Genomic DNA, 16,997 nt, shown 5'->3' with positions numbered 1-16,997 from the left:
CAATGCGAGAGAGGAGGAGATGGAAAGCGGGACAGAGCGCAGACAGGGAAAAGGGGACTGCCACCGCACTTCTGTATCACTAACAAGGTATGGATGAGAGACAGGGAGAGAGACAGAGGCAGACAGACATAAAGAGAGACAGCACCCTCTAACGAGACATAAAAGGGGGGCAGACAGAGAGAGACGGCAATAAGGAAGTGAGATGAATAGGAGGGCAGCAGAAAAACAGAGCTTGTTACAAGCAAGACGCCTGATGTGTTCTGGCGTTTACAAGAGGCAGCAAATAGAAAGCTGGACGATGGAGAGAGCAGGGGCGGGACCCGGCCATCTGCGTGCAGGAAGTGTGTGTCAGAGAGTGGCCGAGCAGATGCAGGAAAGGTGAGAGATAGAGGGTGAGCAAGTAAGATGTGACAGAGATGCTCTTATGAGAGGGCCCATCAGTGTTGAAATGCCCCCCCCCCCCATAAGCTTGGCCTGTTATCAACCCATCAATCTTTCAACATTGCCAACACCTTGTACCGGCACAATTAGATGATGCTGCTTTAATGCAAGTACACAGAGGGAAAGGGAAAGAATGAAAGGTGAGGAGCAGAACATCTCTTTTCATAATAATGGTGCAGAGTTGAATTATTTAGCAGTTTACAACTGTTTGCGATCTCGGCTCCCTTTGGTTGATTACCTGGGTTAATTTCAGCTTCGGAGAATGCACTAATTCGAGGTTACTTGGCCTGATAATTAACACTGGCAACTGAACTGGGAAACGGAGCATATAACATATTACGTCTTACATCCATGCCCACATATGAGCAACACCATATGTATAATTTGATCATAGCATTCCGCATTGTATGATGAAAATTTGAATTTTGAATAATTAAAAACAGCTTTCATTTTAATTTCGTCAATACTGCATATCAAACATGGGCGGCACGGTGGCGCAGTGGTTAGCGCAGTCGTCTCACAGCAAGAAAGTCCTGGGTTTGACCCCGGGGTAGTCCAACCTTGGGGGTTATCCCGGGTCATCCTCTGTGTGGAGTTTGCATGTTCTCACTGTGTCTGCGTGGGTTTCCTCTGGGTGCTCCGGTTTCCTTCCACAGTCCAAAGACATGTAGGTCAGGTGAATCGGCTGTACTAAATTGCCCCTAGGTATGAATATGTGTGTGTGTGTGTGTGTGTGTGTGTGTGTGTGTGTGTGTGTGTGTGTGTGTGTGTGTGTGTGTGTGTGTGTGTGTGTGTGTGTGTGTGTATGTCGGCCCTGTGTGACGGCCTGGCGGCCTGTCCAGGGTGTCTCCCTGCCTGCTGTCCAATGACTGCTGGGATAGGCTCCAGCATCCCCTTGACCCTGAGAGCAGGATAAGCGGTTAGGATAATGGATGGATGGATGCTTATCAAACGACAAGCGTGATATGGACATAACATTCCCAAGCATTGTACAGCTTACTGCATTTGAAAAATTCTGCAGGTATAGATATGTGTCCTGTCTCACCTTTAGTCAGGTGAGACAGGACACATGTTGGCTTCTTGGTAACAACAGTGCAATGGCTATCATACAATAACATAAATGAGACAAGAAAAACGGCATTCTGCATTGATTCCTGTTAATTCCCTCACTTAGTGCATTTCTAAATGTCCAACCAGAAGATACCCTTGAAATCCCTTCGACCCGCTTTCTCTTCCTCATCTTTCTTCACTTCCCTTCCTCAGTAACCTCTCTGTTCCATCTTCTTTGTTCTTTAGTTCTCTCTCTCCTCAACTCATTCCCCTACATCATCCAGCATCTCTCGCAACTGTTTTACTTTCTCCACATACATTAATTTCCATTTTCCAGGTCTCCCGTCTGGATCCTTTCTCTCTCCCCTTCCCTCTCCTCTGTTGCCCTTGTCACTCCCCCCAGTCTATTCTTCCTTCTCATCTTCCTCTTTCTTTCTCTTCCCTATCCTCATCCCTCCTGTCTGTCATCAACCTCTCCCTTTTTTCCTTGACTTCCCTGCCCTCTGTTCTTCTTCATCCTTCCCGTTCAAACGGACTGTGTTGGTATGAATGGCCGAGCCTGCTAATCCCCTGTGTAACAGCTGCTTAGGCTACTGATCACCTAAAAAAATAAATCCTACTCGCCTGGTTTCAAAGGGAACATTTTAGACGGCTAATCCAAGCAGCGCTAGGCACTGGATATTTGCAGAGGTAAAACCAATCTGGGTGAATTTGCAACTGCGTGGACGTGTAAGAGAGAATGTGTTATTTATTTTCAAATGTGTTTGCTTGTGTAAGTGCAAGTGTTGTGCGTGTTTGCACATCTGTGTGTGCATGTCTTCCTTTTGCCCAAGTGCAGAGCAAGAATGAGGGAGGTACAGAAAGCATGAGTTTGCTCTGGAAAAATGGATAACTCATGGCGGGCACAGAGGGCAAAGTAATACTCACTATTATCTAAATGCCAAATACATATCATAAAATCTCTCTCTCTTTTTTCTTTGTATTCTAAGCACTGTGTGTCAAAAGACTTATTTCAACAGCCAGGCCAGGCCAGGCTAAGTCAGGCTTAACAGAGGCAGATCCAAGTGGAACAAAAAACAACACTGAGGTGGTAACAAGGGTAGGGCAGTATTTTCAAGCAGATACTGAAGAAAATTATATGGATAAACAATGCTCATTGCCCCCCCCCCCCCCAATCCTCTCCTCTAACACCTCACCCCTCATTCTCTCTCCCGCCCCCAGTGGGTATAGGACTTCAGTAGCAATGCTGCTCTTTAATCCCTCCATGTGCTGGCGCTCTGCAGGGACTCAGACAAGGCCTCTGAGCAGGAAATGGTGGGGCATGGAATTAATAGCTGAGGTGCACTGGATATAGGGCTGTGTTTCCCATTGAAGCTGGTTAGGAGCTGGCTAGACGCTGTGCTATCGATCGTTACAGGGGATGTGTTCGTTGCTCCCCAAGAGCGTCGGGGAGGCCAGGACTGGATTGCAAGGAATGCAGGCGTGCGCCCCACACATAAACACACACACACACACACACACACACACACACACACACACATCCACACAGGTTTGTGTCTCATTCCTCAGTGTAGCTCGAAGAGCGCTCTGTCATTTTGTGCGTGTGTTTACATGCGGGTGTGTGTATGTATTTGTGTGGGTGTGTGGGGGGGTTGGGGTGGGGGTGGGGAGGGGGAGGGGTGTTAGTATCATCCATCATCTGCAGGTACATTAAGAGTAAGGCCTATGGGGCCGGGAGTTTCAACACCCCCCCCCCCCACTCTCCCTCCAGGGATGGTTTATTCCATTTCTCATACTGAGTCGGCCGTTTCCACTTTTCCTCATTTCCTTATCCACAGGGGGAAATATTTCACCTGCCCTGTCTCTCCCTTTCCATCCCCTGCCCCCAATCTCCTTCCTGTGCAATAGCAAAAAAAAAAAGCTTTCTCTTACCACCTGTGTAGCCTCACACCTGTTTCCCTACCCACCATCCTCTAAATCTAGAGGAGATCAGTTCATCTACCTTGCCCATGACCACCTGTACCCCCTAACACAGGGGTCCCCAACCACCGGGCCACGGACCGGCACCGGGCCGCAAAGCATTTGCTACTGGGCCGCAAGGAAACAATATAATATACATATACTATACAATAGTCAAATAAAAGCCCGGTCCAGCCTGGATGAAACATATACTTGAAGTGTGCACAATGATGCAATTTTATCTCTCATTCGCGTGGCATTCGGCAGACCAATGTAACTAACTTCATAACTCAGCCAAGAATCTACTAGCAGCTAGTTAGCTACCATGAGTACCGGTATAAAAAACAAACGTCGCTTGAGAGTTTCTTCGGAAGAGGTAGGGGAGATAAAAAGTCTAATGACAGTGATAATGTAGAGACAGCAGAGGCCGAGACAGCAAAAAAAAAGAAGAAAGCTTCCTTCAATAGGAAATACGACGAGTCGTACCCTAAAATATGGCTTTTTTTAAAAATAAATGTATTTCTAGTTTTTCCCCTTATCCCACTCGATTAACTCAATGGCATATGGCCGGAATGCTTGTTGAATAACTCCCCTGGCTCACGTTTCCACAGGAAGGAGATAGTCGTAACACCAGCTTCCTTCAGACTCGTGTCGGCTGCTCTCGCTATTTTACGCGCTGAAACCTCGCATGGATTGCATTACCTTCAGGCCGCAAAGGAGACATAGGGAGAATGCTTTCGGTTGCTTGGCTGCAGGTGCCCAGATGGGCCAGAGGAGTCGCTGGAGAACGACGATTCCCCGAACACTACACCGATCTACATCCACTATCTCTCAGGTAAGGGTGGCCTAATGAATGCCTTACCCCGTGGATGCTCTGGCCGTGACTGCTTACGGCGAGTCTGGGATACGAACCTCCCAGCCACATGACGAGCGGATTGCAAGAACGGCGGTTTATTCCGCTCGGCCATCAGAGCGGGCCTAAAATATGGCTTTATTGCGACCGGTGACTCACATGCTCCTATCCCCCTATGTGTGATATGTGGAGACAAGCTGTCTAATGAGGCCACGAAGCCCTCAAAACTGCTTCAGCACCTTGAGTCCAAGCACCCTGCACTTAAAGACAAACCCGTGGAGTTTTTTGAGCAGAAACAACGCGAGCAAGTGGTACAGAAGCAAGTGCTGAGAGCCACAACCTGTACACATACTGCTGCTCTGAGAGCATCGTACTTAGTGGCTAGTCGTATTGCTAAGGCTAAGAAGCCTTTCACTATCAGCGAATAATTGATTCTGCCTGCTGCCAAGGACATGTGCCGTGAACTGTTGGGGGAAGCAGCAGCTAACAAGGTGGCAAAGGTTCCTCTTTCAGCTACCACAGTTTCAAGGAGATTTGACAAAATAGCGGAGGACAGAAGCACAGTTGTTGGAGCGGCTCAATGAGTCACCGTGGTATGCCATCCAGGTTGATGAGTCTACCAATGTCGACAACAAGGCAATGCTGCTGGTTTATGTGCAATATATATTTCAAGACGATGTGCATGAGGATATGTTGTGTGCTCTGTCGCTGCCAACTAATACAACTGGGGCAGAACTGTTCAAGTCTTTGGATGACTACATGTCAGGCAAACTGGACTGGTCATTCTGTGTTGGAATATGCACAGATGGGGCTGCAGCTATGACCGGACGGCTGTCTGATTTCACTACCCGAGTCAAAGAGGTTGCTGCTGAATGCCAGTCTACACTATGTGATACACAGAGAAATGCTGGCAAGCAGAAAAATGTCACCTGATCTGAACAGCGTACTGTGTGACGTTATTAAAATGATCAATCACATCAAAGCACGCACCCTTAACACACATCTGTTTGAGCAGCTTTGCGAGGAAATGGACGCAGAGCACAGACACCTTCTCTTAAGTCATGAGGTTATCAAGGGGGCGATCCCTGGCCAGGGTTTTTGAGTTAAGAGAGCCGCTACAGACGTTTCTTTCCGAAAAAAAAAGTCACCACTGGCAGCACACTTCAGTGACGAGGACTGGATAACAAAACTCGCTTATCTGTGTGACATCTTCAACCTCTTCAATGAACTCAATTTGTCACTTCAGGGGGAAAATTACAACTGTCTTCAAGTTGGCAGATAAAGTGTCTGCATTCAAAGCCAAATTGGAACCGTGGGGGGTGGCGAGTGGATAGGGGCATATTTGACATGTTCCAAACATTAGCTAGGAATTTGGGAGAGACGGAGGCTGCACCGTCCTTCTCCTAGCAGGTGCGCAATCACCTGGCTTCGCTGTGGACAGAATTTGAGCGTTACTTCCAGACCGCAGATGACCCAAGAAAGTTAAAGGAATGGATCTGAGACCCATTTGTGAATGTCCCCGGCGAATTGTCATGTCAGCGCGGGAAGAAGATCAACTTCTCGACCTTGCAAATGACGGTGGGCTGAAAAGTATGTATGACGTAACATCTCTGCCGACATTGTGGATCCAAGTCAAGGCTGAATATCCTGAGATAGCCACGAAAGCACTGAAAACGTTGCTTCCATTTCCAGCATCATATCTCAGTGAAGCGGGATTTGCTGCAACGAATGCACCGAAAACAAAATTGTGGAATAGACTGTACATAAGAAACACCCTTCGGGTGTCGCTGTCTCCCATCACCCCTCGATTGGACCGTCTTGCTGCAGGGAAACAAGCCCAGGGCTCGCGCTGATTCAGTGATATTGGCGAGTTGCAATGTTGTTATATGTATTTTATATGTATGCATGTATGTTATGTTAATGCGAGGAAAATGTGCGCTGTGTGTTTAATATCCAAATGTTACTTTAAATGTTATGATAGTATTGTATTGACTTATAAGCCTAACCTATATTCCAGTCGTTATTAACCCACCCCCAACCCTACCCCGGTCCGCCAGAATATTGTCAATATTAAACCGGTCCACGGTGCAAAAAAGGTTGGGGACCCCTGCCCTAACACACACTCACACACATACATACATGCAAATGCACAAGTAGTAGTAACAAAAATAGAAAATCTGCAGTTCTCAAGAGGTCAATTGTAAACCTCACTTGTACGCCAAGATCACAGTAGAGTAATCAACATGTTGTGGTAGCCCCATAGCAGAATCAGCTGTAGCAGACAAGTCTGGCCACGGTGTGCCAAGACCCACCTTCCCGGTGGCTTACAAGATCAGATTAATTACCTGTGTTGAATCCCTGTGATTCCCTGAACAGGATCTGGCCTCTGGCACAACACAGGAACGTGACCAACCAAGAGACTTGCTGTGATTCACAGCTGCTCTTGCACCTCAGGATGTCTTACATGAAACATGGAGTTGGAGATGGCCTCATTGCTTGCTGGTTTACTGTAGCACACTGATTTGTCTTGAGCTATGTTAAGCGCTCTTCTCAGGTGTTCTCAGATTTTCATTGTACCTTTAGGGCATTCAGCTGGTGCTCTAATTTAGTGCAATTTATAAGTGCAACAATAGAAAGCTTGAATACCTCGATCGCCAACGTTACAAGCAAACAACACCAAGGACTTAAAGGTTCAAAGTCTTAGTAATGTTTGAAAAATATTTTCAAATAATTCCCTAAAACGTCACGTGTGAGAGGTGTTAACAGAAAAAAAAAGTCATTAAATGCTAAGGGAAGACCTGGAAGGGGTTCTTTTTGGTGCCAAAATCAAGTAGATTTCATCCAAATTCGCCTTGCAAGCAGTCTGGCACTGAGGTTTGTATATGTGGGTGTGTTTTAAGTGTGTGTCAACACAAATGCATGGTTGCAGGCAATGCAGACCAAATCGTTTGGCTGTGGTTTGCACAGGAAGCTTGTGTTGTGTGCTCTTTGACTAGACCTAATACACAACTGCTGAAAAGGTGTGTGTGTGTGTGCGCATGTGTGTGTGTGCGTGTGTGCGTGCGTGCGTGCGCTTAGGTGGAAGTGACTACAGCACTGAAAATGGAACAGTCCATCTGTGGAGCTATGCAATAACCCTAGTGTTCAAATAACAACTAAATCTCCAGCTGCAAATAAGATGCATGGACATGGGTGAAAATATGTGTATAGCTGTATCACCACAATCAAGAACATACAAGTATCACTAGGTTCTATATAGCAGCCAACATTGTGACATGAATACACTAGGTTGTTGAAAACCGGAGAAATATTGTTGAACTGTAGCAATCAATCAATCAATCAATCAATCAATCAATATAAAATAAAAAATATCGGGTTGCAATGCAAAAAAATCTTGCCTGATAAAAGTAAAAATGAAACAAATAGATTAAAAAACTGAGTAACACTTTCTATGAAGCTTGCATCTGTAACGCCCTATAAGGATTTATAACGCCCTATAAGTGTAGCTATAAGTCATTGTAAGATTCATTATAACCATGTATACGCCCTCACAACACCTCATAACCACCTTTATGATACATTATGCCAATTTAAAACGGATTTATGCATTATACGAATGTCATCATTAGCCTGTTTATCTGTCAAATGTCATAATGCATCATAGCAAACTTGTTTTGCTGAAGTTTTGTAGAAACACATAATGAGACTTCAGTGCTATTTCACAGTCTTCAGCCACAGCCGTTAGTCATTGTAATACACATTATAGGAAAGTATGGGCGTTATAGATGCAATAGATGCTCATAGGGCGTTATAGATGCAAGCTTTATAGAAAGTGTTACCAAAAACGGCAGCCAATATCAAATCCTTCATTATTTTACTTTAATTTAAACATTTCTGGTTGACATAAACTACCAAAGTAACATCTACTCAGTACTGTGCAGTGGAACGGTATGACAACCGAAAATGGTTGGTCATCCAAGGCAGTGACATCCAGTTTTTTTTTTTTAGCAATGCCTTTTGCTTTGGCACTGTCACAAGCAAATGTCTTTGAATTTCAAATGCTGTGGCCACCGATTGAGTTGGAAAGTTGGAATGGTGCAAACTTTTCCTTGTGCTTAATGTTGCTCTGTTGTAGTCAGGCAGGCTCTTCGGGGCGATGTGATTTCAAGCAGTTAATTAAATCTGAAGTGGAAAAGTTGCAGAGCAATTTGTCCTGTCTTGATATTAGAACGGAAAAGTTTTAACAAACAGCTACTCTGTTGTCCGTTTACAGTAACTCTGGAGGAGCCTCATCCTGCTGACGTTTGCACGAACATCGGGCCCTCGGGCAGTCATTCATTCACAGTGCCAAAGAGGTGCAGGGTGCAAGCGTGCAATGTATGCTAAGCATGACTCAGATGAGGTAGAAGAGAGCAATGAAGGCATAATCTCTTTTAACTTTGCTAAAAGCTTTGGTAAAAGCTGTCCCGTCTGTTTTCCATACACTAAACGAGCACCAACCCTCCAGCCAACACGCCCAATGTCTCTGCAATGTCAATACTTATCTCATCTGATTTACTCTATAACATAATTTTTAGGTCATATGTAGTACATTATGAAGTCTGACTTACTGGGTCACGTGTCTGTTGATTTATTGTGGTACTTACACCGTGAAAAAAAAAATTCTATCTTAGTGGTGCTATCAATCTGCATAATGAAGAAATGAAGAAGTGAGAGCTACATTCAAGATCAGAGAAATGGGTGAGAAGTTGAGAGAGACAAGATTGAGATGGTTTGGACATGTACAGAGAGGAGGCGTAGACTATATAGGAAAGAAGGTATTAGACCTCGAAATACCTGGCAAAAGAAAAAGAGGAAGACCAAGGAAAAGATCGAGAGACCAGATAGAGGAGGACATGTGGAAGGTTGGACTGCAGGAGAGGAATGCGTCAGACAGAAAGCTATGGAGGGCAAAAATCCGCTGTGGTGACACCTGAGAAACAGGGAACAAGCCAAAAGAAGAAGAAGAAGAAGTACCATCAAGTTGAATAACAAGAACATATACACATATATATATATATATATATATATATATATATATAACTACTGGTCAGTCATTTTAGCATTATCCCTCTATAAGCTGATCACTGAAAGTTTTCATTTTAGTCAAAGCAACAAAAAAAAAATGGATCCCTGCTAAAAAATATACATAAATATAAATGCAAACTTGATTGTAAAGAATTCTTTGAGTATCTGCTTAAAAAGCTGAGGAATTGTTCTTCTCTTTTTTATAGAAACAGATTGCAGGTTGCAAGCTGTGGCCATTCAGGATGGCCAAGGGCAGAGGTGAATTCTAAAGCTGCTGCAGGTTTTCTATTTCTCTCTACTGGGTGTTCTTGCATTGTAATTATATAGCTGTACCAACTATAGTTGTGACCATGGATTTAATCTGGGCAAGGAGACAAAACTAAACTCTCCACTTAGAGAGGCCAGGATCAGACGAACCTTTTCTGGAAAAAAAGCCCCACAGCGAGGCCCTGGCTTTGGAGATACTGGATCACTGTGTAGACTATCACTCAGAGAGGACACGTCCCATCTGGACGCAAGGAAATGAAATGTTCGACACGTTACGGTGAGTTTATGTCCTCGCTGAGAACATCTCTGGCCTTTCTGGTTTTACGTTAATTGTATAAAAAAAAAAAATTTCTCAGACTAGCTCTTTTTATGTTGGGGAGCACGTGAACATTTCTAACTTAAGTATGCTATCGGACCCTTACACTTATTACTATTGGCTCCTCTTAATGTTGACGATTCAGCAGTTCAAGTTTATACTAATGTAGTACATGTTGTAAGCACTTCTGGGAAGGACCTTTCGCCAAATCTCCACAACCTAAATGTAAATGATCCATGAGATTAATTTTTTATCGCTTTTCTCTGAATTGGATTGAGTAGAAACAGAACTGAAACGACCCCATATAACATGAAAGATTTAGCCAACTAATTTGGTTACTGTTAATGGTGAAGCTCTCGCAGGAGAGGGTCGGATAAAAATTCCAAAAAACATGTGGAAAATAAGTCAAATGTGTCTCCCCGAGTCTCACGAGGTTGGCCATGTTCCCTCACGAAAATCTTTACCCGGCATCACAGAAGCTTACATGGATGGATTATCACACACACACACACACGCACACACACACACACACACACACACACAAAACTGAACAAACCTGCGGCTGTACTCTAGCATCCCTTCTCTGAGAAAGGTTAATCAGTCTAATGCTACAATTATCCCCTCACACACACACACACACACACACACACACACTCACACACACACACACACACACACACACACACATCACTGGTAAGATTGCTTGGTGTTGGTCACACTTATCCCATGGTCTTTGTGTGTGTGAGTGTGTGTGTGTGTGTGTGTGTGTGTGTTGTGTGTGTTGTGTGAGGTGGCAGCAATTGAAGCAGCAGAGGGCAACCAGGGTTCAGCAGACCTCAACCAGGACTGCAACAACACATGAGACCCGCCATCTACACTTATCTGAACCATTGCTTAAAGGGTGACCCCATCTGCGTTCTTTTCCGGGTTGTTCAAATGGAAACGCCCACTCAGCTGTTACCAAAAAGCAGTGACGTGGTATTTCAGACCACTGGTCCTTATGACCAGTGGTCTGACATATCAGCCCAAAACCTATTTCTCCAGCAAAGTCAAAGCATGGAAGAGTATTAAGTTCAGTGCTAGATAACAATGTATTTTATTCAAAAAGAGGGAATAAACCCTCCGTTACATGTTGGTATAACCCAGTGGTGGTAGAACAGACTGCTCTGGTGATGATTTCAACAAAAGAAGAGACCACATCACGTGGCCACTTGCTATGCTTTTACTTATGTACGGAGAAAAACACATTTACAATCCGCCCCCACCCCCATTTGCCTATGTAATATGGAGGCATCAAAAACACCGAGACCCATCTGACATAGGCGACACATGTGGGGTATGGCGTGTTAGACTAATAAAATATGAGGGCTAGTAGAAACCGGTGTTAACCAACTAAACTCTCCAGATAGACTTGTGAGAAGCTGGGGTGTGGTATTCTACTATAGCACTGCTACCTCATATACACTCCCCACCTACAACACCATCGCTGTCCTACACCCCTTTTACTATCCTTTTTCAAAATACAGGTAAGTGGAGCCAGGATAAAAACGAGTGCTTACTTAGTCTTCAAAATATACTACAATATACACCGATCAGCCAAAACATTAAAACCACCTGAGGCCACTGCCATCAGGGAATACTGTTGCCATGGAGGGGTGTACCTGGTCTGCAATGATGTTTAGGTAGGTGCCACATGTCAAACTAACATCAACATGAATGACCCAAGGTTTCCCAGCAGAACATTGCCTAGAGCATCACGCTGCCTCCACCAGCTTGCTTTCTTCCCATAGTGCATCCTGATGCCATGTCTTCCCCAGGTAAATGATGCACACATAATTGGCCGTACGAATGATGTAAAAGAAAACATGATTCATCAGACCAGGCCACATTCTTCCATTGTTCCATGGTCCAGTTCTGACACTCACGTGCCCAGTGTAGGCTCTTTCGGCAGTGGACAGGGGTCATCATGCACTCTGACTGGTCTGCGGCTACGCAGCCCCATACACAGTAAGCTGTGATACACTGTGTGTTCTGACACCTGTCTATCATAGCCAGCATTAACTTTTTCAACAATCTGAGGTAGAGTAGCTCTTCTGTGGGCTCAGACCAGACAAGCTAGCATTCGCTCCTCATGCACATCAATGAGCCTTGGGTGCCCATGACCCTGTTGTGGGTTCACTGGTTGTCCTTCTTTGGACCACTTTTGGTAGGTACTGACCACTACATACCGGGAAAACCCCACAAGACCTGTCATTTTGGAGATGCTCTGACACAGTCATCTAGTCATCACAATTTGGCCCTTGTCAAAGTCACTTAGATCCTTATGCTTGCCCATTTTTCCTGCTTCCAACATATCAACTTCAAGAACTGACTGTTCACTTGCGGCCTAATATATCCCACCCCTTGACAGGTGCCATTGTAATGAGATGATCAATGTTATTCACTTCACCTCTCAATGGTTTTAATGTTTTTGCTGATTGGTGTAATTTACATAGGAAACATTACATTAAATTACATTACAGTCATTTAGCCGACGCTTTTATCCAAAGCGACTTACAATAAGTGCGTTTAGCGTAGGAAATCAGGAGAACTACTAGCCATCAGAGGTCATAAGTGCATCTTCTCTCTAAACAAACAACTAAGAGCAAAACCACTGCTAAAGTAGAAGCGCAAGAAAGAGATTTTCTTTTTAAATGAGTGGATACAATAAGTGCTAAGAACAAGTAACAGGATAGTAGTTATTGAAGAGGTGAGTTTTCAACCTGCGACGAAAGATGGGCAGCGATTTCGCTGTCCTGACATCAGTGGGGAGTTCATTCCACCACTGTGGGGCCAGGACAGAAAAGAGCCGTGACCGGGTCGCTCGGCAGCAGGGGCCTCTGAGCGACGGGGCAACCAGGAGTCCCGAGGTACCATGCACAACTTCTGCCTCACCATCGATAACTCCACTCTTTCTACTACCACCACCACCACTACTACCACTACTACTACTACTACTACTACTACTTTCGGCTGCTCGTTAGGGGTCACCACAGTGGAACATCCATTTCAATCTCTTCCTGTCTTCTGCATCTTCCTCTGTCAAGCCAGCCACCTTCATGTTCTCCCTCACCATGTCCATAAACCTCCTCTTTGACCTTCCTCTTTCCCAGCAGCTCCATAGTCAGCATCATTCTCCCTTTCTTCCACACATGTCCAAGCCATCTCAATCTTGCCTCTCTTGCTTTGTCTCCAAACCATCCAACCTGAGCTGTCCCTCTAATGTGCTCGTTCCTAATCCTGTCCTTCTTCATCACTCCCAATGAAAGTCTTAGCATCTTCAACTTTGCCACCTCCAGCTCTGCCTCCTGTCTTTTCATCAGTACCACTGTCTCCAAACAATATAACATAGCTGGTCTCACAACCATCTTGCAAACCTTCCCTTTAACTCTTGCTGGTAGCCTTCTGTCACAAATTAATCCTGACACTCTTCTCCACCCACTCCACCCTGCCTACACTCTCTTCTTCACCTCTCTTCCACACTCCCCGTTAATTTGAACAGCTGACCCCACTCCAACTCCACTCTGTCTCCCTCCCCATATACCCGTAACCTCGGAATCATTTTCAATAGCAACCTCTCCTTTGAACACCATGCCAATCAAATCACCAGAACTGCCTTTTTCCACCTAAAAAACATTGCTAGTCTTCACGCATCACTCTCCTTCTCTGCTGCCAAAACCTTGACCCATACCTTCATCATATCCAGACTTAACTACTGCAACAGCAGCATTCGCTATGGCTCATCATCAAAACTACATCCAGAACTCTGCTGCTCGCCTTCTCACCCACTCCTGCTCCTGTGACAAAATCACCCCTTCCCTCCAGAACCTCCACTTGCTCCCTGTCTCACAATGGATCCAATTCAAACTCTGTCTCCTCACTGACAAAGACCTCCACAACCAGGCCCCCTCCTACCTCACTGACCCGCTCCACTACCATACTCCTTCCCACAAGCTTTGCTCCTCCAACGCCACCCTCATGTCTCCACCTCACAGGGCCAAGCACTGGACCTGGGGCGACAGAGCCCTCTCCATAGCTGCCCCCTCCCTCTGGAACTCCCTCCCCAAATACATCAGAGACTGCACCGATCTGTCCACATTCACATCATTAATCAAAACTCACCTTTTCAGAACTGCTTTTATTGCGTGATTAATGTTGTGTGTTATATGTTTTCGGTGTGTTATTGAGTACTTTGAAAACCACTCTACGAATAAAATGTGTTGTTGTTGTTACTACTATTATCTACACACTGCATGCCTGAAATCACTAAAACACACACCTACTCAAGCTTGCCTTCTCGGTCAGAAACTCTTACAGCCTGCCCCTTTCAGACTGCTGTTTCCTCTCATCAGTTTTGTGTCATTCCTTATTTGTGCATTTTATAGTTTTATTTCATTGTTCTTTTTTTTCTCAGTATCTTGTTACTATCCTATAGTATAAAGTCATTAAATAAAAAGTGCATACAGGATAAAAGCAAGGAAAATATTACAGGATAACAATACAGAACCTCAATAGACTGAAACAATAACGTTGATAACGATGATAGAAAAAAGAAGAATGAATGGCACGAATCCAGACGGGAGAATGTGCGCAATTGTTCGAGTTTTACATATTAATGCGCATGTCATCCCAACTGTTAACGTGATGTAACCTAGGTTACGACTGTACTGTGGTCAAATTAATGTATTAGTCTCAGAAAACATTAGATTGCAATCATTTTCTTGTTTAAATACTGACAATTTATATTCTCAAGGCAAAAATAAATTTTTTCTCAATATTTTTTTTTTGCCACGGACACGTTTGTCCGTGTACAGACAGGTTGGTTGATGACGCTTGACCTGGATTATTGAGCATGCATAAACACATTGTAGCGCATTCGGGGGGCAGCCCGGGAACCGCCGCAGCCGGGACGCGAACCCGGATCTCCCGCACCACGGGCTACAACGTTAGCCAGACGATTAAAGGGTCCGACCCGTTACCCAAGGGCTAGCGAGTCTACTTATCCGTGGTCGTTACAACATCACTAAACCTAACCAAGTGGGTGTGTCATGTAGTTAAGTGGGTGTGTCGTGTAGTAAAGTGGGTGTGTCGTTTAATCATGCTGCAGCTGCAGCTGAATATACTCGGTGCTGGGGAGTACAAACCGCTAGCGTTGAAGCGTCGTTGAAAATGGATTAAGTGTTCCCTTGTTTACATGCGCCAAGTGTGCGTGTGCAGATTTTGGGGGGGCTGCGAGTCTTGTGTTTGTAAACGTTACTACTGTGGAGTTAGAAAACAACGAGACAGGAGACGTGAGAGTAGACGTAGTCGAGGTAGTTTACTAGCTCCAACTTAGCATGTCATACATTCGACAACGACACTGAACTGTGAACCGGAAGCGGAAGTGCATTATCTGACCCCTCGCCTCTTCCCTTAAAGGTACACCGTCCTCTTAGGTGAATGTCTCTCGTTATATAGATGTGGGTCACCACACAGGCCCCCCCAGAATTCACCTACACAAAACAATGCAAAACAGCAAAAGTGCAAGTCATGAACATAAAAATAGACTCTACAACAGAACAGTCAATGACATAGTGCAAAGTCACGGGGAAAACAGGTGACGAGTCGGGGGGTGGACCCTGCGGCCATAACGGCTGCGCTTCACAGATGGGGCCGAAACCCGGGCCATAGGCGGGGCCGAAGCAGGAACAGAGGCAGGTGCCGGGGCCGACCTAGGAGGGCGCCCCCGCCGCGGGGGTAGGGCAAATTGCATTGGCTCCCCAATGTCAAAGTGAGCGGGCTTGAGACGGTCTATAGCGACCCGCTCTGGCCTGCCCCCCATGTCCACCACAAAGTTCTTATCCCCCGCCTCCAGGACGCGGAAAGGCCCGTCGTATGGGGGCTGCAGCGGGGACCGATGGCTGTCGTGCCTAATGAAGACATACCTCACCGATGGCAGATCCTTGGGGACGTAGGACCGGGGGAGGCAGTGTTGAGACATCGGAACGGGAGCGAAGGCACCGGCAGCGCTCCGGGACGCACTTGGGTGAGAGGCGGCCGACTAGGGAGCCGTAGCATCCGGAAGAAACTCCCCCGGAACCCGCAGGGGCTGGCCATACACCAGTTCAGCGGAGGAGGTCTGGAGGTCTTCCTTCGGGGCCGAACGCAGGCCGAGCATGACCCACGGGAGCCGGTCCATCCAGTCGCAGCCAGTGAGGCTTGCCCGCAGAGCGGCTTTCATGTCCCGATGGAACCGCTCACAAAGTCCGTTGCTCTGCGGGTTGTACGCCGTAGTGCGGTGGATCTTCACCCCCAGGTGCTCAGCGACCGCCGTCCAGAGCTCCGAGGTAAACTGGGAGCCCCGGTCGCTCGTGATGTCACCAGGCGTGCCGAAACAGGCCACCCAGCAGCCGATGAACGCCCGTGCTACCTCTGCTGCCGTCGTGGAGGACAAGGGAATAGCCTCTGGCCACCTGGTGGCCCTGTCCACAATAGTGAGGAGGAACGTATAACCACGGGAGGGGGGCAGGGGACCCACCAGGTCAACATTGACGTGGTCAAACCGCCTCTCTGGAACCACAAACGGTGCCAAAGGGGCCTTGGTATGGCGGTGCACCTTGGCGCGTTGGCACGCCACACACGAGCCGGCCCAGGCTCTAACATCCTTACGGAACCCAGGCCAAACGAACTTGATGCTCACCAGCTTGGTCGAGGCCTTCACTCCCGGGTGGGAAAGGCCGTGGACGGTGTCGAAAACTCGGCGCCGCCAGGAAGTAGGCACCAGGGGGCGCGGTTGACCGGTGGAGATGTCACAGAGGAGGGTGGTGTTGGCCGCGTCGAACGTCACGTCCTCCAGCCGTAGCGCCGTAGGGGTCGACCAGTAGTTTTGAACGGTCGCGTCCTTGGCTTGGTCCGCTGCCATAGCGGCGTAGTCGAGTCCCAAGTGAACGGCGTTAACAACCGCCCGTGAAAGGCAGTCGGCGACGAAGTTATCCTTGCCCGACACGTGTTGTATGTCCGTGGTAA

The 16,997-nt window shown here is 46.4% G+C and overlaps 1 protein-coding gene across 1 annotated transcript in view; it reads right to left on the bottom strand.

Annotated features, from left to right (window-relative positions):
• The window catches only part of xylt1 (xylosyltransferase I), a 115,246-nt gene that overhangs the window by 44,841 nt on the left and 53,408 nt on the right, over nucleotides 1-16,997 (bottom strand). The gene's annotated exons all lie outside the window — the stretch shown is intronic.

This window comes from Lampris incognitus, chromosome 5 (genome assembly GCF_029633865.1).
Source record: "Lampris incognitus isolate fLamInc1 chromosome 5, fLamInc1.hap2, whole genome shotgun sequence".
NCBI classification, from domain to species: Eukaryota; Metazoa; Chordata; class Actinopteri; order Lampriformes; family Lampridae; genus Lampris; species Lampris incognitus.
Note: the sequence above shows the minus strand (reverse complement) of the source record. Positions and strands in the feature narration are given on the sequence as shown.